Below are 25,280 nucleotides of genomic sequence, written 5' to 3'. Positions count from 1 at the left end.
TGAAGAAAAGGTATGGGGAATCTTTGCAGAGTTTCCCTTTGCTTTCTACAAGCCCCCAGCCTGCATCTCAGGCGACTCTGCAGGGTTTCAGCCACCTGAACAGCATTTTCACCTATCCATCCCTTCATTTATAATCCTACCTTCCTCCCAGACTGGGATTCAAATTGGTTTACAAGGCATAGTAAAGGTAAAGGGTTTCCCCTGACATTAAGTCCAGTCATGTCCAACTCTGGGGGTTGGTGTTCATCTCCATTTCTAAGCCAAAGAGCCAGCATTGTCTGTAGATACCTCCAATGTCCTGTGGCCAGCATGACTGCATGGAGCGCCATCATTTTACCTTCCTGCCGGAGCAGTACCTATTGATCTACTCAAATTTGCATGTTTTTGAACTGCTATGTTGGCAGAAGCTGGGGCTAACAGTGGGAGCTCACGCTGCTCCCTGGATTCAATCCTGTGACCTTTCGCACAACAAGTTCAGCAGCTCAGCACTTTATAGGCAAACCCAGGCCCAGGGACCGGATGCAATCTATTGGGCTCTTTTCTCAGGCCCTCCTCTCTCTCATAATCCTATCCTTCCTTCCTTCTTGCTTTCCTTCCTCCTCCCCTCCCTTACTTCCCTCTTTCTCCCTCCCTTCCTTACCTCCCACCCTCTTATCCTTCCTTACCTCTCTCCTGCCTCCTTTCCTCTCTCCCTTTCCCCTTCCTTCCTTCCCTTTTGTCTTTCCTTCCTTCACTCTTTCCTCCCTCCCTCCATTCCCTTCCTTCCATCATTCTCTTCCTCCCTTTATTTCTTCTTTCCTTCTCTTTTTCCTTCCTCCTTTCCTCCTGGGGGATGTTTAGCTGGGAAAAGAGACAGTTGAGAGGGAGCATGAGAACCATGTTTCAAGATTGAGGAGGAGGAGGGAAAAACTAACTTTCTGCTGCTGGAATAGAAAGACCAGGGCACAAGGGAGCAATGGTTTCAAATGGCAGGGAAAGAGATTGGACTGAAAAGATTAGGAAGAACTTTCTGATAATAAGAGCTGTTGGAGAGTGGCATAGGTTGCCTTGTAAATGTGGTCGAGTCTCCTTCTCTGGAGGCTTTTCCACAGAGGCTGACTATAGGGAGTGCTTTGATTGTGCCTTCTTGCATAGCAGGGGGTTGGACTGGATGGCCCTTGGGGGTCTCTTCCAGCTCTAGGATTTTAGGATTATATATCACTAGTAGGCATTATGGGGTCTAATGGATAGACGTTTTCTCTCACATCTACCATTTCATCTTGATCAATGCTAACCTTTTCGGGATCCAAACGTTTCTCATCTTTACTTTCTGCCTCCGAAAGAGAAGAGGAAGGGGAGGAAAGAGCAGGGAGGGGACTTGGCAAGAACCCCCTCCCTCCAGGACTGTCCACCCCACTCCAACTTGCCATGCGGCCCTCAAGTTAGAAAGTTTGCCCATTCCTAGTTTAAAGCATGCTAAAGTTGAGATTTAAACAGTATTGAACTAACTATAGAATTATAATAATGGAGAAAGACCTTTAAATCAAGGATTAAATACTATACAGTACCATAAAACCCCTTCTCTTATTACCAGGCATTTTCCAAATACCTGTCAACTTATTGCAACCTACTGAATTTCATATGGTTTGTTTAGGTAAGAAACACTCAGAAGTGGTTTTACCAGTTCCTTCCTCTGAAATATAGCCTACAGCACCTGCTCTTCATTGGCAGCCTCTCATCCAAATACTGATCCTGCTCAGCTTCCAAGGATTTTTACAGTATTTAGGCCCTCTCTAAAACCTGCTGGAATAGAAAGTCTTATCATGCCACTAGAAAGGCAACAAGGAAGGAGCAATTCTAGCTACCTTGAGAAAGAAATTACAGAGTATAGAAGCAGGTACAAGGAAACACACTCCTATGTTTGCACCAAATGTGCCTCTCAAGGCAATAAGATAGAGATAAATGTGCCCCTTGAAGATCTCAGAGGTTGGGCCAGCTCATATGTCCAACCCCCCTGCCAAGAAGGAGGAAAAGCACATTCAAAGCACCCCAAACATACAGCCTCTGTTTAAAAGCATCCAAAGAGGGAGCCTCCACCACACTCTGGGGCAGAGAGTTCCACTGCTGAACGGCTCTCATAGTTAGGATGTTCTTCCTCATGTTCAGGTGGAATCTCCTTTTCTGTAGTTTGAAACCACTCAAACTACCACACTAGACTGGCTCCATATGGAAGATAAGAGTCTAAAAAAACACCTGGATCTGAACTGTAGAGCGCTTTTTAAGCCATAACCAGCACTTTGAATTCTACCTGGAAAAAAAGACCGGCAGACTCTGCAGCTGTTGCAACAAGAGAGCTGTGTATTTCCTGTAACCAGGACCCATTAGCAATCTGCTGCAGCTCTTTGGACCAACTGAACACTTCAAAGACTGCATCACAGTAATCCAATTGAGGTGTAACTAGCCATGTGTCACTGTGGCCAAGTTAGATGTCACAAGGAATGTATGCAGCTGGCAGACAATCTTTTCCAGAGGCACAGGGACTAGTACAATGTCAATTGTAGGTATGGTCAGGCACCAAGGGCTCCCAAGCTTGCAAAGAACCCCTTGGATTTGTTCTTTCTCTTTACAATTGCAGCCTGCTTCTTCATCCATTGCTTTCTCAGATGTTCAGTGGTAGTGGCTAGGAGGATGAACAATAGATGCTGCTGTATGTCAACATCCCAAACAAGTAAGTGGTGTCAATGATGACAAGTGGAGAAATAATTATAGTTCATGTCAAAGGTAATGGGAATGTTGACTCACTAAGGAACAGGATCTAATGAGGATGTCTGATCTAAAGATATGCAAAACACTGGAGCCTGCACTGCACTGGGGATTGTAAGGGAAAGGAACAGAGTTTAGGGAGGTTGTCTATACAAAGTAGACAAAAGTAACTTTTCAGAAGTTCTTGGAAATTGATATGAAAGACTTAGATGAAGGGTTAAAAGGCATGATCAGCAAGTTTGCAGATGACACCAAATTGGGAGGGATAGCCAATACTCCAGAAGACAGGAGAAGAATTTGAAATGATCTTAACAGATTAGAGAGAGGATGGACCAAAACTAACAAAATGAAGTTCAACAGTGACAAATGCAAGATACTCCTCTTGCAGAATTCTGGGGTTTGTAGTGTAGGGAGGAGCCTTTAACAGCCTCACTAAACTACAAACCTCAGAATTCTGCAGGAAGCAGAAACCGAATTTAAAGTGGATTCATTCTCTAGTGTGATGAGGTCCTTAATGTGAAGGGATCATCTTTATCTTTGAGAAGCTCAAATGTGTCCAGAGAAGGGCAGCTAAAATGATCAAGGGTCTGGAGAACAAGCCCTATGAGGAGCAGCTAAAAGAGCTGGGCATGTTAAGCCTGTAGAAGAGAAGGCTGAGAGGAGACATGATGGCCATGTATAAATATGTGAGGAGAAGTCATAGGAAAGCAGAGTGAGCTCCAGCTGTTAGCTCCAGCTTCTGCTAAACTAGCAGTTCAAAACACGCAAATGTGAGAAGATCAATAGGTGCTTCTTCTGCATGAAGATATGGCACTCCATGCAGTCAGGCTGGCCACATTACCTTGGAGGTGTCTACAGACAAAGCCAGCTCTTCGGCTTAGAAATGAAGATGAGCACCATCCCCCAGAGTCAGACACAACTAGACTTAATGACAAGGGGAAAGCTTTACCTTTTAAATATATTTCATGCCAAAATTCCATACAAAACTGACCCCAAAGAGCACATGGATTTGTATAGCATGACAGACATTTTAAATTTCAGTATCCATTTGTCAATGCAATGTGCTTACTATGGCAAAGCAATGCAAAACAGAGTAGCTACACTGAAGTTAAAGGGGGAGTTAAATGAGGAGCGGTTCCAAAAAGAAAAGAAACTGGACAATTGCTATAGAAAGGAGCTGTGGAGGAGCAAGCCTTCTGCAGCTGTGGAATACCAAAAATTTTAAGGTGTGCCGAATTCTTTGTTAGAGATTTTAAAAATGCTTTCAGGATGTTTGAGGTGATGGCTGTACAGTTATATGGCAAACATTCAGAAATGATCTGGATTAGTGAGCTGGTAGAAGATATATTACTCTCTCCTTCCAGGTCACAAAGAGAAATGACAGGTTGGGAAGAAATTAAAAAACGAGGAAGCCTGGAGCTCAGTGCTACCCAGAATCCTTGTTATGTATCTCTTATCCCTAACTCCAGATTGGGAGCGGGGGGGGGGGGGGGGATTGGTAATTGTTCACTGCTGAGGAAAAAGAACTCTTTCGGTGCTCAATTTTTCTGCTGAGCAATACAGTTTGTAGATTTGTATGGAAATTCCATCCATACTATGCGGTGGTGTGACCTTAGTAATACATGTGGGGAAAGCCTTTCACATCATTACTTTGCACTTGCTTGCTTTTTTTGCATCTGTTTCCTTTTTCTTTGTTAATTTGCAGACCTGTCGGCTTTTTTGAGTGGTTACTCCTGACAATTTTGCCGTCTCCCTGGTAATTACTTGGTTTGTATTATGTCTCAGTTTATATTGATCTTTTTTAGGTTAAAGTATGTGTAATTCTTATTGTTGGGATGGGTGTTGAAATGTATATTGGATCACCTGTGAGCTCCTTTTGAAAACCTTCGAGGGAGGCAGAGAGGAAGGAAGGAATGGCCGAAGGGTTTGAAACCTACTTAACAAACACTACACATCTTTCTGGACTGTATCAACATAAGCCAATACTGGGGAACACTTCACGGTTGTTTTGAGCAGTGCTGGTTTCCCAGCCCAGAAGGGGTGGTGGCATCCAGATGTGCCTATACAAATCCTATCATCATTGGCCATGCTGGCTTGCAGAGAATTGGAACTGCAGCCTAGAGGGACTTGGATTGAAGAAGGCTGAGCATTTGGACTTGGCTTGGTCTGGTCCTGCCATTTGGCACAGGGAGGCAGCCATCTAGGTGGCAGGTGATGGTGGGGAGATGTTGCAGGACACCTGCATGGGCCACCTGCTTTGTCTGGCTGTTTTTAAATGGCCCTCAGGGGAGTACTGTCCTTTCGTGGTGTGATCAGATCTTGGAAAAGTCTCACTTTTGGGAGAATCTCCTATGATTACTCAGCCAATGCTTCAGGGCTATTAGAGGTTGCAGTCAAAATGTAATGTCCCCCAAATCAGGCTCAGATGCAAGTGTTTGTGCATGGAACAAAGTGAATTCTGCTCGAAACAAACAACAAGCACACACAATCCTTCCAAGTCAGTCCTGTTGTAGTCCAGCCTTTGATTGTACCTGTACCTGATCTCTCTGGGGATTCTGGGCCTGTTAGGTAGCTGTTGATGACCAGCAAGAGAATCAGGGGATTCTAAGCCCTGAGAATGAGAACAAGGAAGGCCACATTCCAGAAGGACTGTTCAGTTCCCTTGAGTTGCAAGGTCAGAGGTAACTGAGCTCAGGGGAGGAAGATGCAACTCCAGGTGGACAGGCTAATGAGCAGCAGTTAGATAGGAGACTGATATTCCATCAACATAGAGTTTCTCATGAGGCAGTACACTTATTAGGAAAGAAGCCTTTATCAGGTTTTGAAAGAAAACAGCATGGTTTTCTGTCTATATTAGGGGCACCAGAAGATCATTTTCTCAGTCCACATTGCTTTTGGAGTGTAAAACTCTTGCCAAGTCAAGTCTTCCAAGGGGTTTCTAGTTCCAGGTTTCCTTGTGTTCATGTTTCTTGTGTTCATGTTTCATGCTTCAAATCCTAAGGACTATTCCTGAATTGCATGCTTTGGATTTATCCTGCTTTTATATTCCTGTGTGTGTGTGTGTGTCAGGAGTGACTTGAGAAACTGCAAGTCGCTTATGGTGTGATAGAATTGGCCATCTTCAATGATGTTGCCCAGAGGATGCCTGGATGTTTTTGATGTTTTACCATCCTTGTGGGAGGCTTTTCTCCTGTCCTCACATGGGGAGCTGGAGCTGACAGAGGGAACTCAACCCACTCTCCCTGGCTTTGAACTGCTGTCCTGCTGGCACAAGGTTTTAACCTACTGCACTACTGGGGGCTCATGTACTCTGAGGATTATTCCTGTTTTTGGACACTGGTTTTCACACTATCTTGCTGAATTGCTTTATATATATTCTTCAATAAACTGCTTTGTTATATTGCCTTGGACTGGTTCGTGTGTTAAGTACAGAGGTGAATTCCAGCCTTGGAGCACAACAGTCTCCCAAATTCGGCACCAGCTCAAAACCTCTGAAGATGCCTGCCATAGATGCAGACGACACATCAGGAGAGAATGCTTCTAGAACAGGCATCCTCAAACTGTGGCCTTCCAGCTGTTTGGGCCTCCAACTCCCAGAAGCCCTAACGAGCTTGTTCAATTGTCAGTAATTTTGGGAGTTGAAGACCCAAACAGGTGGAAGGCCACAGTTTGATGATGCCTGAATATGTCGATACAGCCCGAAAAACCTACAACAACTTGGCACCAGATCTTTACTCAACCAATGCGCCCAGTTGAACTCAGCAGAGGTTGGAGGGGAGAAAGGATTTGGGCTGAACCCGACAGCGTCGAAACCATTCAGAGGGACAGACCGACCTATCGATCCCTCCATCCATCCCGGGGACTTTTGGGGCACCCAAGTTCTTACGGAATGGAGGCATTCACCCACCCGCCTCCCTCCTTGGAAGGCGTGCGTGTTGACTTTGCCCAAGCTTGAGCTTAATGATAGAGAGTAACCTCCCTCCCACCCCAACCCCCTCGCTCCTTCAGGGCTGAAGATCAATGCAGATCCCCTAGATCGATGAATCGATCCCGAAGCCAAGTGGTTGATCTCCAAGGAGAGAGAGAACGTGAGAGAGAAAGAAAGCAAGCAAGCGCGCAGCCCAAGAGAAGGGAAGCCCCGGGCGGCTGGGCGGCCCCTTCCCCTCCTCTCCTCTCCTGGCCCCCTCCCACCCCTCAAGTCCCCCCTCGCTGCCTCTCTCCACCCCCCGTGCCTCCTCCCTCCTCTCGTGGCACTCCGTGGGTGGCAGAGGCAGAGAGAGAGAGAGAGAGAGAGAGAGGCAGGACTGCGGGCCACTCCGCGCCCTTGCGCTCCAGTCGGGCGCCGCAGTAGGGGCTGCTCTTGCCGCTCTCTTCCTCCTCCTCCCTCCCCGTGGGCCCCCCAAGTGGGGAGGAGGCGGAGGAGAAGCCCACGCTCGTGGCTGCTGCCATGGCGGCTCCCCAAAGTTTCCCGGTGCACAGGACGGAGCCCAGTTGAAGGAAGGAGGCGCCCCCAAGTCTCCCCTCGCGAAGAAGGTAAGGAGGGAGAAGGAGGAAGGTGGGACGGGACGGGATGGGAGGCAGGCATGGGCGAGAGGCAAGAGGGGCCCCTCTTTCTTCTTCCGTCCTTCCCCACGTCTCTTCCCCCGACCTAACATTGGGGAGAAGGTGTGCGCGGCTCTGAGCAAGGAAAGGGAAGAGAAGCGAAGAGAAGGGACGCAGTTGCAACATCCACACCTGCCTCAAACAGACAAAGAGTTCTTTCTCCCATTCTGGACATCCCACAGATATATAAACCCCCTTTTCCTAGTTTCCAACAGACCTCACAACCTCTGAGGATGCCTGCCATAGGTGCAGGCGAAACGTCAGGAGAGAATGCTTCTGGAACAGCCTAGAAAACTCACAGCAACCCAGAAGGGATGCTGTAGTAGCCCCAAAAGAAGAATACCGCTTTCCAAACCTTTCCAAGCCCCCCCCCATCCCGAGGTACTACTTACCCCTCTGTGCATGATGCGGAGTAGGAGTGGATGGCATTCCCCTTTCGCCTTTCCACGCACGCAAACGGAGCCGTCACCCGATTCCTATTATCGCCCGTAATGATCAGTGTAAATAAGCGAAAGGGCTGTGGAATAGAAGAGCCCGCGTTTCCCTTCTGCTCCTCCATCCTGGCCAGCTCTGAGTGGCGAGGCTTGGACCCGACGCAGGGGCCAGAGAGAGGCAGGATATCTGCCAAGGATGGAAGGATCCCGGCTGGGAAAGACGGGTTGAGTGTCTTCCTTCCTTCCTTCCTTCCTTCCTTCCTTCCTTCCTTCCTTCCTTCCTTCCTTCTCTTCCTTCTTCTCCTCCTCCTCCTTCCTTCTCCTCCTCCTCCTCCTTCCTTTCCTCCTTCCTTCCTCTCTTCCTTCCTTCCTTCCTTCTTCCCTTCCCCCTTCCCTTCCTTCCTTCTCCTCCTCCTCCTCCTCCTTCCTTTCCTCCTTCCTTCCTCTCTTCCTTCTTTCCTTCCTTCCTTCTTCCCTTCTTCTTTCCTCCCTCCCTCCCTTCCTTCTACCTTCCTTCTCCTCCTCCTCCTTCTTTCCTCCCTTTCTTCCTTCCTTCTCCTCCTCCTCCTACTCTCCTCCCTTCCTTCCTCTCTTCCTCTCTTCCTTCCTTCCTTCCTTCTCCTCCTTCTTTCCTTCCTTTCCTCTATTCCTTCCTCCTCCTCCTTTTCTCCCTTCCTTCTATTCCTCCCTTCCTTCTATTCCTTCCTTCCTTCCTGCTTTCCTTCCTTCCTTCCTTCCTTCCTTCCTTCCTTCCTTCCTTCCTTCCTTTCCTTCCTTCCTTCCTTGAACCCGGAGAGGGAAGGGGAGCTTCGCTTTCCCTCCGAGGAGGTGTGGTCCTCCAGCGGGAAATCTCTCCTCCTTCGGTGAGAAGTTTGTGTGTCTCTAGAACGCAACTTGGTGGGTGGATCAAGGTGCAGAGCTCACTGCATGTTATACTGCAAGGTGTCTGAGAGAAAGAAGAGAGAGAGAAGAGGAAAGAGAGGAAATAAGGAGGGGAAGAAAAGGGTGGATACGAAGGTCCTGTACCCCATAATACAGGCATGGGCAAACTTGGGCCCTCCAGGTGTTTTGGACTTCAACTCCCACCATTCCTAACAGCCTCAGACCCTTTCCTTTTCCCTTCAGCAGCTAAAGTGAAAAGGAAAGGGCCTGAGGCTGTTAGGAATGGTGGGAGTTGAAGTCCAAAACACCTGGAGGACCCAAGTTTGCCCATGCCTTTCCTAATAGTACAAACTTGTTTGGCCATTGGTTCTGTATAATATAACCAAGATGATGGGAGACAGCCAGAAAGCAAGAGCTGTGAGAAGAGAGCAGACATTGTTTTTGATGTCCCCATCCCCTCAAATCAAGGGCTAGATAGCAAGAGACAGTGGGGTGAGGTTAGTCACCTGAAGTATTATTGGGTGACCTTGAACCAGTTCCTTTCTTCAAAACTAATCTACTAACAAAGCCATTCTGGTGACAAAAATGGGGATTGTGAGGCCTGTATGCATAGATGGGTTGCATTCAATGGAGAAAGTGGAATCTTCCATCAAGACTATGCATTTTTTCTGTTCTTTCCCCCACACCCCTTGATTTCTTAAAAAAAATAAGTTGTTAGCAAAACTAGTACCAACTACTGCCCTGGTGGGGCAGCAGGTTAAACTGCTGAGCTGCTGAACTTGCTGACTGAAAGGTCAGCAGTTCAAATTGGGGGAGCGAGGGAACTCCCGCTGTTAGCCCCAGTTTCTGCCAACCCAGCAGTCTGAAAACATGCAAATGTGAGTAGATCAATAGGTACTGCTCCAGCAGGAAGCTAGCAATGCTCCATGCAGTCATGCTGGTTACATGACCTTGGAGACGTCTACGGACAACGCCAGCTCCTCAGCTCAGAAATGGACATGAGCACCACCCCCCAGAGTCAGACATGATTAGACTTAATGTCAAGGGGAAACCTTTGCCTTTAATATAAAATGATAAAGGAATCCAATAGTAGCTTTGAGAAAATTTCTAGCACAAACTTTCATGGACATTGTTTTGTTGAAGGCTTTCCATAGCTGGAATCACTAGGTTGCTTTGTATTTTCCAGGCAGTATGTCCATGTTCCAGAAGCATTCTCTCTTGATGTTTCACCCACATCTATGGCAGTCATCCTCAGGGGTTGTGAGGGCTGTTGGAAACTAGACAAGTGAGGTTTATATATCTGGAATGTCCAGGCTGGGAGAAAGAAATCTTGTCTGTGTGAGGCAAGTGTGAATGTTGCAAATGGCCACCTTGATTAGCCTTTGCAGTTTCAAGCCTGTCTGATTGCTGCTGAAATACACAAGCATGTCAACAATTTCAACAGAAAGGAGGAAACCATGAAAATGAACAAAATCTGTCCAACAGTAAATAAAGCTGTTGGACACTCAAAAAGCAGGGGAATTCCAAACAAGAATCAATCAGGACCAGCTAACATGTCCTGAGAAAGGATCCCCAAGCAGCAACCAGCCAGGCTTTGAAGCTTCAAGGCCATTAAATGCTAATCAAGGTGGCTATTTGCAACATTGATACTTGCATCACATAGACAAGAGTTCTTTCTTCCACCCTGGACATTCCACAAATCTATAAACTTCACTTGCCTAGTTTCCAACAGTCCTCACAATGTCTGAGGATGGCTGCCATACATGTGGGTGAAACGTCAGGAGAGAATGCTTCTGGAACATGGCCATACAGCCCAGAAAATGAATAGCAACCTACATTCATGGACATGCTGTCCGTGAACACCACTATAGTTGGCTACAAAACAATCAAGAAGACACAGGTGTTATCCCACAAGGAAGTTTACCAGAGAACTATAGGTGTAGAAGGCATACAGAATGAGTTTTAAGTTATCCACTGCTTATTGTTGTTGTACATTATGACCACTTATTACCACCTTAAGATGACTATCATGGGGGTTTCATGGTGAGATTTGTTACAAGGAGTTTACCATGGTCTTTCTGTGAGGCTGAGAGGTTGTGACTTGTCCAATATCTCTCAGTGGATCTCCAGAGTTGTTGCCCCATGCCCAAACCACCACATCTTCTCTAGGGCCCCTTCAATACAGCTGAATAACATCCAACACTATCTGCTTTGAACTGGAATATGTGGCTGTGTGGACTCAGATAACCCAGTTCAAAGCAGATATTCTGGGTTATTCTGCCTTGATATTCTGGGTTATATTTATTTATTTATTTACGACATTTATATGCCACCCTCCTCACCCCAAAGGGGACTCAGAGCGGCTTACAAGTTATATGTACATACAATATATTATCTTATTAGCATAGCACAATATTAGTATTATATATTACTATATTCTTGCGGGGGGAAGGGGCCCCCAACTGATGACCCAGGAGACATGGTGGAACTCTGTCTTCCTGGCTCCCCCTCTTCACTCTGGCTTCAGAGCATCAGTTGGTGCTGGGGAGAGTGTGGAAGGGCCCTACATCTGTTTTTTTTTAAGCCTGGGAACAAATAAATGTCTTTCCATCTCTATTCAATGACAGGCAATGGCACAAAAATATTTTGCACATGCTCAAAGACTCCCCCTTTTTCTTTAGCATTGTTTCACATTGCGTTCCGTAAAAGATAACTTTAAAGAGTCATAGGAACAGACTAAGGTTGTCTCAGTGAAAACTCTGGAGGGCTCCTGTATCTTTATGGTTGCATAGAAGAGGAAATTTGAGCTGCTGAGTTTCATAACAAGTTGTTTTCTGTGGCTGAATGAGAAGTCGAACCCTGATCTGCTAGAGCAGGCACAGGCAAACTTTGGCCCTCCAGGTTTTTTGGACTTCAACTCCCACCATTCCTAACAGCTTCAGGCCCTTTCCTTTCCCCCCTTAGCTGCTTAAACAGCTGAGGGGGGAAAGGAAAAGGTCTGAGGCTGTTAGGAATGGTGGGAGTTGAAGTCCAAAACACCTGGAGGGCCAAAGTTTGCCCATGCCTGTGCTAGAGTCCTAATCCAATATTCAGTCTGATACACCATTCTGGCTTTCATTCTTTGCTTTCATCCTCACAAATCTTGTGTAACATAACAAGAGCTGTAGATAAAACCCTAAATGAGATCTCTTTACAATAAGGTCTGGTGTTAGAGATGGTCCTTGCCAAGTGGCAGGCAAGGTGTGTGTGTAGTATCTCTATTGAGCTGAGATTCCCCCCACACACATGCATGCGCATCTGAGTAATGTGTGTCCTTGTCCTTAGTTTCGAGTGCAGCAATTATGCTTCTTTTTTTTCTACATATGTTCAAGAGGAAGGCTGTATAAAAGTGCAGATTATCTCATATCATCCGAGGTTCTAGATTAGAGGAAGTGTACTATGTGCAACATTGCTGTGTGTACATGGTGCCCAATTTAAGGACTGGAGTTAATATAAAGGATGGATTATAGACCAGGTCTGGCTTATGTGAATTCTATTAAGGAAAGACAAGACAGGTTTAGGATGTGTTGTAACACAAAGACACACTCTTGGAAAATACACTTATTGTAATTTATGTGATGCCATTCTTCCAAGGAGTTTGTCTATGTCCATAGCCGTGCCACCCATTTCATTTTATCCTCAGCACAACTGAAGATAAGAGCATATATACACTGAAGAATTGATGCAGTTTGATACCACTTTAACCACGAATACTCAATGGTATGGTATGGAATCATGGGAGCTGTAGTTTGGTGACCTGTCAGCACTCTTTGGAGGACACTGAAGACTTTGTAAAACTACAACTCCTATGATTGTATAGCATTGAGCCACAGCAGTTAAAGTGTTGTCAAACTGAATTGTTTCTACAGAGTAGATACATCCCTAGCCTAAGGTCATCTAGGGAGCTTCATGACTAAGTATGAAGTTGAGCTAATTGTCCCAGTTCAAATATATATATATATATATATATATATATATATATATATATATATGTTTATTTATTTATTGTTGTTGTTGGTAGTGGTAGTGATATTATCCCACTCTTTTCCTAGATCTGGGATTTGAAACAGTTGTACCATCTCTCAGTAATGTGTATCGGGCTATCCGTGGGTGGACCTACACTGTGGAATTAATGCTTTTTGACTCCACTTTAAATGCCATAGCTCAGTGGTTCCCAACCTGTGGTCTGTGGATCACCAGTGGTCTGTAAGAACTAAAATATGGTCCATGACCTCACCATTACTACGCCATTGCCTCGAAACCATGCAGCAACAAGGGCGACTGGTCTCGTGAAACCCTTTTATAGTGGTGAGGCAACTGGGATGTCGGGAGGGGAGAGGGAGACTACCCACAAAGATTACTATTACCACATCATCTCTAGATTATTAAATATAGTTTTCTGTGGATGAGCAGATGGTGACTACTGGATGGCATATGTTCTGGATCAGAAACTAGAGCTGATGTGGTCTATCCAATGCAATTTTCTGAATCAGCACCCCAAATAACCAAACCGAATATAAAGCTGACCAAAACTGATTCATAACCCTTTTGGTACTAATATTGGAGAGTGGTCCCTGGTCAAGTGGTCCTTGGTAAAAAAAATGGTTGGGAACCACTGCCATAGCTCAATGCTATGTAACCATGAGAACTGTAGTTTTACAAGGTCCTTAGCCTTCTCTGCCAAAGAGTGCTCAATCCTCACCAGACTAGAAGTCTCATAATTCCATAACATTCAGCCATGGCAATTAAAGTACTGTCGAACTGCATTGATTCCACAGTATAGATGCACACTGTGTCTCTGTGTCTGCTGAGAACAGAATCCCACAAAGAAAAAGTTTTCAGCTTGTATCTCCAAAGCATGTACCAGAAGTTCTGTGTAAGCTCCTGCTCATCACCACCCAATCCTCTTTTTCTCAGGATAGGAATTGTGAGAGAAATCAACTTCCTTTTGCCCAACTGGTGTTTTGTGGGCAGCTTCCCTAAGGCTGGGAAATCTCACCCCAGAGGCAGCAAATAAGGATGAAAGAACGATCCCATCAGGAAAGCTGTGACTATGAGTCAGAAACACCCTTCATAACATTGTTATTATGTACAGTACTCTCCCTCAGAGAAGGAGACGTGCGTGTGGGGTGGGATGAAGGGGGAGAGCAACGTCTGAGCAAAGACTGAGTGGGTGGTATGTCTGTGAATGTATTTGCGTGTGATTTTGAGGGTATACTCTTGCCGGCTTGTGGGCATACACATATTCCTCAGGCAGCTGCTGCAAGAGAGGTTCATTGGAGAGAATGCCGGTGTTTCCTTCTCATTTCTCTCCTGCAAAGCGGCCAATTCTGACGCATATGTTTTGCAAAACATCATGGCAGAATGAAAAATCTACATGGAGCCTGCAGGAATAGGCTCGGTTCCCTTTCCTGCAAAATCTGTAGATTTTTCATTTCCCCTTCAATACATGCTAATCAGCCACAAGGGGAGATGCTGTAATTTGCCTACCAGACAATGAGTCCATAATTGTATTTCTGTGTGCATTTGCGAGAGACAACAGAGGGTTAAAGTGGGGGCATATATAGGTAACCCCTTATTTAGCCGTAATCACTGAACATTTTTGTAAAAAACAAACAACGCTTCTCTAAAAGTAGACAGAGAAGAATCCAGTGCATGAATCCCCTCCCTGCTCCTTGTTTTTTTAGACACAAGGTGCACCTACACTGTGGGATTAATGTAGTTTGACACCACTTTAACTGCCATGGCTCAGTGTTGTGAATCATGAGAGTTTCAGTTTGGTGCAGCACCAGCATTCTTTGGCAGAGAAGTTGAAAGATCTTATAAAATGACAAATCTCATGATTCCATAGGACTGAGCCATGGCAGTTAAAGTGGTGTCAAACTACATTTATTCTCCAGCATAATACATCCTCAGTCTAAACCAGCGTTTCTCAACCCGGGGGTCGGGACTCCTGGAGGGTTCTCAATGGGGTTTCTGTTGAGAATGGGGGTTTTGTGTGGAAAGTTTGGCCCAATTCTATTGTTGGTGGGGTTCGGAATGCTTTTTGATTGTAAGTCATCATCATCATATTTAATTACTTATTAATCGTGGATTTACAAGCTAAATTGTAGGTGAAATGTAAATCCCAGGAACTCCTAAATGTCAAGGTCTACTTTCCCTAAACTCTACCAGTGTTCACATTTCGGCATATTGAGTATTTGTGCCAAATTTGGTCCAGATCCATCATTGTTTGAGTCCATAGTGCTCTCTGGATGTAAGTGAACTACAACTCTAAAACGCAAGGTCAATGCCCACCAATCCCTTCCGGTATTTTCTGTTGGTCATGGGAGTTCTGTGTGCCAAGTTTGGTTCAATTCCAACGTTAGTGGAGTTCAGAATGCTCTTTGATTGTAGGTGAACTATAAATCCCAGCAGCTACAACTCCCAAATGACAAAATCAATCCCCCCCAACCCCATCAGTATTCAAATTTGGGTGTTTTGGGTATTTGTGCAAAATTTGGTCAAGTGAATGAAAATACATCCTATATATCATTATTTACATTACAATTCATAACAGTAACAAAATTACAGTAATGAAGTAGCAATGAAAATAATTTTTTGGCTGGGAGTCGCCACAACAGGAGGGACTGTATTAAGAGGTTGTGGCATTAGGAAGCTTGAGAACCACTGGTCTAACCTATCACAGGATGTTGTTTTGGGAATATAGCCTGTATTCCTTGGAATACGGAACGGGGGAAGAATAGGCAGGGTACAAATGAGATATTGATAGTATTTACCTAATTAAAGAAGTCATCCCCAACTTGTTGACCTGCATATGTTTTGAATACAATTCCTATCACCCCAAATGCACAGCATGTGGATAGGGATGATGGGGGTTGTAGTCCCAAGCCCATAACATTGGTGGAGGCTAAGTTAAACATTTTAAACCCAACATTTTCCACCAGTGTTATCCTTCCTTCCTAGAACTAAGGCGACTCTCCATGCAATAACATCTATTCCTATACCTGCAATTTGTTGCTGTTGTTGTTGTTTGCTGGGCAGGTTGAATATCCATTTATGATCCTTACATGTGTGTGAAGAGTTCAGTTCTGTAGGTCTGTTGTAGGCAGTTTATACTGTTGAGAAAAGGCTCTCCAATAAAGAGCTACATTAACTGAACTTAGCTGTATTTCCGCAGGGAAAAGACAAAGGGTCTGCAGTTGCACTATAATTTGCTTGACTTTTTGTTGACATTTCATAGATTGTATCTTCACATAAACACGTGTGGCACTGCTTTCCATTTGTACTTTTGGTGCAGCTCCTTTTTGGATAGGTTTTGTGTGAGTGTCTTTCTCACCCCTGCTATCCTTTTTGCTGCAGGTGCAGGTAATCGGATACCGTATAGGGTCTTTTGCATGCAAAGCCATCTCTTACTTAACTATAGCCTCTCCCCATTGCTTAGGGGTATGATATCACTCTCCATTAAATATAGAACAGCAGGTTTATTAGTGACTGCCCCTTGCCCCCATTTTAGAGATACTTGACATTCTGAGCAGCTGAGGCTGAGATGAAATCTGCCAAATTACAGACCTAGGTAGTACCTTTCAGATCTCAAATCTTGCTAGAGCCCTTGCACTCTACACATTTATAGCACTGTATTTCCATTTTAACTGCCACGGCTACAACCTATAGAGTCCTGGAGTTTGTAGTTTGGTCTCTAGAACATACTGATGGAAAAGTGTGAAGCCCCTTCCCCAACTGCAAATCCTAGGATTCCAGAGGATGTTCCCATGGCATTTAAATGTGAAATGAGGAGGAATCTGGGGTTGAAAACCAAACCTAGTGCACGGTTTATGGAAATTTGCCTCCAAAGAAGTTATTGCAATATAATTTCTGTAGGTATCATCTGAAAAAAGTCCTACTTTTCAAAACTTGGTTGTGATGGGTGTTGCAGTCCAACATCTATGAAGTGCTCTGGATTATGGATTACAAAACAATACAAAACAATATTGTAGGGAAATTGGTGCTCCATTTCTACTGCTTGAGGTTAGATTTCTATTGGTTATGTTTAGTTTTTAATCTCAGCTTTCTCCATCAAGGCAATCAAAGTGATGTGTAGAACATGGTTCTTGTGGAAGTTTCTATTTATTCCCATCCCTGTCAACCTGCTTCTGTTCCACTGCTGTGGTGTCAAATATGGGGTGTTTCTAATGACCCTGTTGTACATTATTCATCTAATCCACCTCTGTATATTACTACTACTACTATTTTCATGTCAGGGGCAACTTGAGAAACTGCAAGTTGCTTCTGGTGTGAGAGAATTGACCATCTGCAAGGACGTTGCCCAGGGGATGCCCAGATGTTTGATGTTTTACCATCCTGTGGGAGGCTCCTCTCATGTCCCCACATGGGAAGCTAGAGCTCAACAGACAGGAGCTTACCCCATTCCCTAGATTCGAACCGCCAACCTTTCAGTCAACCAATTCAGCCAGCACAAGCGTTTAACCCATTTCACCACTTGTGCTGGCTGAACTGGTCAACCAAAAGGTTGGCGGTTCGAATCTGGGGAGCGGGGTAAGCTCTCATCTGTCGAATAACTATTATTATTATTTGAAATACAATAAGATGAGTCCAAAGCAAACAAGATCACTCTGCTGGCTGTTGTATTGGATCACACGTCGGACACTTCTCCAGTGTCTAGGACTGTGTGATGTATCGGCGAATAATGCATGCAGATCCCAGTAGGGTGGCCTTTTGCAGTTGGCAGCTGGCAATCTGGTCAGCGCCAATTGTATTTAAGTGCAGGCCAAGGTCTTTAGACACTGCACCCAGTGTGCCGATCACCACTGGGACCACCTTTACTGGTTTGTGCCAGAGTCTTTGCAGTTTGATCTTTAAATCCTCATATCATGTCAGCTTTTCCATTTGTTTCTCTTCAATCCTGCTGTCGCATGAGATTGCAACATCGACAATCCACACTCTGTTTTTTAACACAATTGTGAGGTCAGGAGTATTGTGCTCCAAAACTCTGTCTGTCTGAATTCAGAAGTTCCAGAGTAGTTTGACGTGTCCATTTTCTGTAAACTATTATTATTATTATTATTATTATTATTATTATTATTATTAGAAACACAACAAGATGAGTCCACAACAGATAATCTACTGGCTGTTGTATTGGATCACACGTTGGACACTTCCCAAGTGTCTAGGACTGTGTGATGTATCGGTGAATAATGCATGCAGTTCCCAGTAGGGTGGCCTTCTGCAGCTGGCAAAATTATCATCATCATCATCATCATCATCATCATCATCGTCGTCATCATCATCATCATCATCATCATTATCATTCCCTGCTTTTCTCTCTTGATTGAGACCCAAAGCAAGTCACCATTGAATAACTGAAACCACCATGGGCACCATGTATCTGAATATAAGCATTCCAATAACCTCAATGTAGTCCTCAAGTATATAATACAAAAATAACTCATTAACAGAGATTTAATACAAAGTCAACAATGATTTATTTCAAACATCTAAAATCTCACTACCCCAGACTAACTCACATCTCCCACTCATATTCCTAATCTTTCTTTCTTTCTTTTTCTTTTTCATTAGTATTTTTATTAGAAGTGTAAGTTTCAATTTGCATAGTATACTACATGTCACCTTTCATATATTGTGCATATCCAGTATTACTTAGACATTTTAAAATTTCCCTTTGAAAGTCTCCCCTTCTCTCAACCTAAGATGAACACAAAAAATAAATATTGACTTTCTGCTTTTGTATCCAGATATATTAAATGCAGAATTATCTATCGCCCTGTTAGCTTACTATATTTAAATCCTCCCTGTCTTCTAACATCATTAATATTTTATAAATCATCAAATCTTACAAGTATCTTCAAATTTTCTTTCTTTTTGATATAAGGACATAAAAGATCCCCATTTGTTTAAAAATGTCTATTAATTTCTCTTTTATCAGTCAAGATAGCTATTTTTTGGTATTTTTAAATAATCCAATATTCTCTTGAAGGTGGGTCCGGCTTCTCCCATTTCTGAAGGGAAAATATTCTTGTTGCTAAAATTATGTAGTGTAATATTCCAATTGTCAACTTTTTCCTGGTCTTCTCTAACCTCCACTTAGAAATTTTTACATCCCTTCAGCGACATCACCAATCAGCACCCAACCAATTATTATTACTACATATTACATTCATAGATATGCCTTACCATAATTAATCTCATAATCATAACAACATTTTTGCACAACTCCACAACATCACAGTTGTTATCTCCATTATAGGAGCCCCTGGTGGCACAATGGTTTAAACTCTTGTGCCAGCAGGACTGCTGACTGAAAGCTCAGCAGCTCGAATCTGGGGAGCAAGGTGAGCTCCCGTCTGTCAGCTTCAGCTTCTCATGTGGGGAAATGAGAGAGACCTCTCACAGGATGGTAAAACGTCTAGGCATCCCTTGGGCAACGTCCTTGTAGATCAGTGCTTCTCAGCCTGGGGTCCCCAGATGTTTTTGGCCTACAACTCCCAGAAATCCCAGACAGTTTACCAGCTGGGTTGTTGTAGGTTTTTTCAGGCTGTATGGCCATGGTCTAGAGGCATTCTCTCATGACATTTACCAGCTGTTAGGATTACCAGCTGTTAGGATTTCTGGGAGTTGAAGGCCAAAAACATCTGGGGACCACAGGTTGAGAACCACTGTTGTAGATGGTCAATTCTCTCACACGAGAAGCAACTTGCAGTTTCTCAGGTTGCTCCTGAGACACACACACACACACACACACACACACACACAAACCCTGCATTATATCTCTATAAAAACCCTGCAAGGAAAGTTAAACCTAAAAGAAAAAGATTGTGCAACTGAACTTCATGGCTGAGTACAGAATTTAAACCCTGGTCTCTGCCATTCCATCCTTCCAATAATCACCATAGCTACTATTAGCTGTTAAAGGATATATAAATTTTTGAGACATGTCATAGACAGTAGCAAGCCACTGAAGTGCTATGCTATTCTATTTATGGAAGAAATAAGCACTGACATTTGGATCTATCTGCTTCGGTGAAGAAAAGGTGGCATCCAGTGGCACGCTGCTCAAAGACCTCCTGACCACACTCTGCATTTCCATCTCTTTGCTCCAAGAGCAAGGTCAGCTTTTTCCAAAGGTCTGTGCCCGCCTTTTGATTTCTCCTGGCAGATCTTCCAGAGTGTTGAATATGCAGGGTAATCAGATGGCAAAAGGGTGGCTGGTGGGGATGGGAGAGGAGCACATTTGAAAAACAAAAGCCCAGAAAGCAGAAAGGTGGCAGTCATGGCTGCTTATTAAACAGGCACACAACACAAGCGCATCATTCTAGCAGAACTGGCCCATTATATACCTGAATGCTTTTATTTAACATTTTCTCCAGCAATACTAATAGAACTTTCCGTGATGTATCTGTGCTGGGCACAAGGTGAGTTTAAAGGACCTAGTTTATTGTCTCCTCTTGATGGCAAAATTGACAAATCTCCTTGTTTCGCCACAACTACTTTGCAGTAAGCGCACCTTACTGTTAATGATAGCAGCCCATCAATCACTCCCATCCAGACATGCCTTTCACTGTAATAGCTGAAGTGATAGATGAACACATAACCATAAAAATGGACACATCTGACGTAATCCATCAGAAATAAAACTTCATCTCCTGGATGTATTTTATGTTTTCATTCTTTCCAGCCAGCTTGTTTTTTGAGTATTTCTGACACCGCTGCACCAGGAAACATGTTGCTTTGACTAAAGGTTGAAATGGCAGCAAGGCAAATTTATGGGGAAGGAATCCTAAGATTTGGAGATGTTTGTTCTGGGTCCTGTAGACAAAAACATGTTTCCATTAAAGAAAGCAAAACTGGGTAGTGGGCAGAAACCACCACATAGATTTGGGGACTGGCAGATTTGGGGGGCAGCAGAATAGAAAAAAAAGATAAATATGGCCCTGAATTCTCAATTCCAGTTATATTGGCCTTCTCACGAGTCACACTAAACAGAGATTATATGCAAAGGCTAGTTTAAAAGTTAGCAACTCTGGTGTCAATCCTGTTCGATAGAAAAACCTACCTAGTAGAGTCAACCCAAATGTCACGAAAATATTACTTATTTATTTACAGTATTTATATTCCACCCTTGTCACCCTGCAGGGCACTCAGGGCGGATTGCAATGTACATAATATACATGGCAAACATTCAATGCATAGACACACAACATATATAGACAGACACACAGAGGCTATTTAACATTTCAGCTTTTTGATTAGAGCATTCTGGCCACCAGAGGAGCTGTCACTTCACTGTCCATTTGTGACACTGATGAAGTACTTCCTCATTCTTTGCATGCTTGCTGGAGACTTTTATGGTGTTGTAAATTAATAAAATTAGCCTCCCTGCATACGCGGTACCTAAATTTCCTTCTTGACAGATGCAACTGTCTTTCGAGCTGAAAAGGTCGACAGCAAGCTACACAAATTGGTTTGAAGCTCACTCCGACCTGGGCTGGCTTCAAACTCATGACCTTTCAGTCAGTAGTGATCTTAATGCAGCTGACTCCCAGCCAGCTGCACCACAGTCCCGGTGCTAAATATCCAAGTTTTGAAATCTCCAGACCCTTTATCAGGTAGGAATTGGCCTGAATGGAAGCAAGATGGTTCAAAAAATAATGAAGTTAGTGAGACTTCAACCTTTCTGCTGGAACCCCCAGTGGCACTATAGGTTAAACCCTTGTGTCGGTAGGACTGCTGACCGACAGGTTGGCGGTTTTAATCTGGGTAGCGGGGTGAGCTCCCATCTCAGCTCTAGCTTCCGATGTAGGGACATGAGAGAAGCTTCCCATGAGGATGGTAAAACATCAAATACCCAAGCGTCCCCTAGGCAACGTCCTTGTAGATAGCCAATTCTTTCACACCAGCAGTGACTTGAAGTTTCTTAAGTCACTCCTGATACAAAAAAAAAAAACCCTTTCTGCTCATTTTTGGAAAATTCAGTGAGGCAATAAATCCATACCAGGTTTTAGATATGTTCTGAAAGGTCCTAAACCTTTTCCTAAAAGGACTAGAACTTTGAAAAGGTGCTTCAAAACGATTCAAAATTTGGAATGGATTCACTGGGCCAATGGCATGGGAGCCATGAGCGGCCACTGACTCAATCTTATGCTCCTTTATGGCATTTTAGTTGATGCCAACAAAGCCATTGCATAATGCTATTTGTACTCACAAACTAGTTGTTGGCTGAGTTTCTCTTCTCTTTTTTAAAAATACAATAGATTAGCAGTGAGAATCACAAGGCTTTCCAGAAATTATTGGATTTAAACTCTCAGCAGCCCTAGCAAAGAAATGCTAGGACTTATAGTCCATGGTTCACATCTTTACCATAGACTATATGCACACCATCATTAAAACACATCTCCAGTGTTCCCTGCTTTTTCTCTTCTGTGCTGAGAAGATCCTTTTAACATCTGTTTACCTATCATTTATTGATGCTTTCTTAATTTGTGCATAAGTACAGCTCACCTCCTGTGTAGTGTTTCCAAAAAGGAATAAAACACAGCTCTCAATAACAGGGAGCTTTGGAAATCACTAGAGGAGAACTAAATAAAGATGATTTCCAATTATGTTAATGATGCTACTTTTTTAAAAAAAGAGAATGCATTGACATATTTAGAAAAGAAAGTGGAATCTTAGGATATAATTTTATTTTTAATTAAGGCAGGGAATGAATTGAAATGATACGATGCGGCAACCTCACTGAAACTAAGAAGGTTAGGGTTTGGTTTATGCCTAGATGGGAAATTGCACGCTGTGAAAGCTATGCATGCTGTTTGAACGGAAGCAAAGGATGAACATAATAAAATCAGTATAATTTGATTGGCCAGGTTTCTGTGCATTGTTGGAGAGAGAAATAAAAGATGCCTCATTCTCCTTCTGTGATAAGTATCATAAAGCGGCTTCCTTTCATTGTAAAAGGAAGGTTTAGATTCCCCAAGAGATTTATTCTCATCTAATGCAGGGTGGACATCTTGTGGCACTGCAGCTTCTCTTGTCCCCTTCACCACTGATTATTATTCCTTCTTTTGCATACAGCAATGTGTCATTTGGAGTGAATTGAAAGTCTTGTTAACAGCACTTCCAAAAGTTTTCTTTTTCTTTTGATTGAGGAAGGAAAGCAACTAGGATTCTCAGGTCAAAAATGGGAATGGTTAGCAAGAATATGGAGAGCCATGATGCTGTAGTCATTTGAGCATTGGACAAGAACTATGGAGGGTGGAGACCCACTGGGTGACTTTGGGAAGTCGCCGTCTCTCAGCCTCAGAGAAGGGCAAAGGCAAATCCGCTCTGAATTAATTCCTCAAAGGGAACTCCACAGCACGCTTAGCTCAAGGTTTCCATATGTCAACAATTGAACACAGTAACAGACAATTGCAGTGGCTCCAAAGACCAGTTTCCCATTCCACCCATAACCAATGAAAGATGCTACTTTTTGAAATCAAAACAAAATAGCTCAAAGTTTCCCCTTGACATTAAGTCTAGTTGAGTCCGACTCTGGTTGGGTGGTGCTCATCTCCATTTCTAAGCTGAAGAGCTGGCATTGTCCATAGATGCTTCCTAGATGCTTCCTAGGTCATATGGCTGGCATGACTGCATGGAGCGCCATTACCTTCCCACCTAAGCAGTATCTATTGATCTACTCACATTTGCATGTTTTCAAACTGATAGGGTGGCAGAAGCTGGGGCTAACACCGGGAACATACCTCGTCCTGTGAATTCAAACCACCATCCTTACGGTTGGCGAATTCTGCAGCTTAGCAGTTTAACCCGCTGTGCCACTGCAGCCCCCATCAAAACAAAATATGTGGGATATATTCTTTATGTAGAAACAATGTGAAGGCACACAAAAACACCAGCAGCAACCATTACAATTTTGCATGATTTTCTCCTGGTATTTTATGTCCTAAGATTTTGCAGAGCAATTATTTTGTAGAGTAAAACTCATGATTGTTTCTAACATCAGAACTGTCATGTGGTATTGCTAACGATCTAGTGAGAGTCTAATAAGTTTAAGCTTAGCATCAATTTAAATCAGTCCAACACAAAAAGAAGCAAGAGGTGAACTCGGCTAGACATTCATCATATAGAGCAGACTGAGATTGGATTTTCATTAGCTGTAAAATTAAACACTGCAAAGCAGCTTCTTCATTCTGACAATTATGGAAATATCCAAACAAAGTGATGCTCACAGGCTCCTTTTTCTCCCCTCCCCAAACCCTGGTTAGAAAATTCTAGTTAGTTAACAAGAAGCAGTCACCAAAAACTTGGATTTTGGAACCTCCTTGAACATGACCTCAGTGTGTTGAGGACGAAGAAAAACTCAGTCCTTCTTCTCACATTTGTTTTTCTTTGCTTTCAGTAATCCCACTAGCTAAAGTTCAATCGAAGCCAAACGGTTGTGCAAATACTTAAGCCAGGGGTCATATTACAAACAGAAGATCGATCCTGCATTCAAAAAAGCAAGCTCAATTAGCTGTAAATGTAAGGCACGCATATTTACAAGCAAGCTATCCTTTCTCCTGGCTTCAGGCACAGCCTTCCAAAAAGCAAATATTTGTTCCTAGCTCAAAGCAAGCAGGTTCCTGGAGGAGGGGGAACATTCAGTTAAACTCTGTGAAACTTGCGTTGAGGAAACAGAAATCCAGACCCTTGAGAATTAATATTTCACACTCGGTGGATAAACTATGCCAACAGACATTGGGGAGTATGTAAAAAATAGAATTAAACATTAGTAGCCAGATTTGACAAATAGAATTAAACAATAATAGCCAGACTTGACACTATCAAAATTAGAAGATTTCAGGTCATTACTGACGTGGTTTGGTGAAAATTAATTTTCTGTTTTTCCGCTTTTCCAGCTGTCCCAGTTTCTCTCTCTTCCTTCTCCTTTCTCTTCAACCAACTTCAATTATTGTTTACTGAATTCATACTTCAAAAGTAGTTTATGCTCAGGATGGAAAGGAGAAGCCAGGAATCTCATCTCTCCCAATAGGCTCAGGCAAAAGCAAACTGCTACCTAGCATGTGTGTTTTTCCACATTAATAGTTTTTGCCATCTTTGACAATACTCTGCAGTTGGTTGGCCACATGTGTCCCAGTTTTCGTCTTTGAAATAAATCATAAGCTCATAAATCTACAAGGGCCTACAAAGGCCATCTAGTCTAATCTCCACAATATAGGAATGAAGCACAGGTCACCTTTCTTTCCAAAAGTGTTTCTGGACTTGAGGTGCAGGATTACAAAATATAAATGGAAGAGGGCTATAGTCCAGTGTATGTTTTGAAATGTGGCTATGTAAAAATCTTTGCTATTTATATAGTGTTAGTTCTGTGAATTTGGGACTATAAAACAGGAGGGACATGCCAGCATCATGTAGTGGTTTGAATGTTGGATTAGGACCTTGGTGATCAGGGATTAAATCTCCATTAAGTGACTTTGGGCAAAGCCCACTCTCTCAGCCTCAGAGGACAGCAAAGGCAGCCTCCTCTGAAAAAAAAAAACTGGCAAGAAA

General features: G+C 43.4%; 1 protein-coding gene across 1 annotated transcript in view; it reads left to right on the top strand.

The window, feature by feature from the left end:
* Window positions 1–7,062: 7,062 nt before the first annotated feature.
* Window positions 7,063–25,280, top strand: part of LOC132773145 (opsin-5-like) — an 89,462-nt gene continuing 71,244 nt past the window's right edge. The window contains exon 1 of the mRNA XM_060772130.2: window positions 7,063–7,275. The gene's annotated coding sequence lies outside the window, so the exon portion shown is untranslated. The remainder of the gene's footprint in view (window positions 7,276–25,280) is intronic.

This window comes from Anolis sagrei, chromosome 4, assembly GCF_037176765.1.
Source record: "Anolis sagrei isolate rAnoSag1 chromosome 4, rAnoSag1.mat, whole genome shotgun sequence".
NCBI classification, from domain to species: Eukaryota; Metazoa; Chordata; class Lepidosauria; order Squamata; family Dactyloidae; genus Anolis; species Anolis sagrei.
Note: the sequence above shows the minus strand (reverse complement) of the source record. Positions and strands in the feature narration are given on the sequence as shown.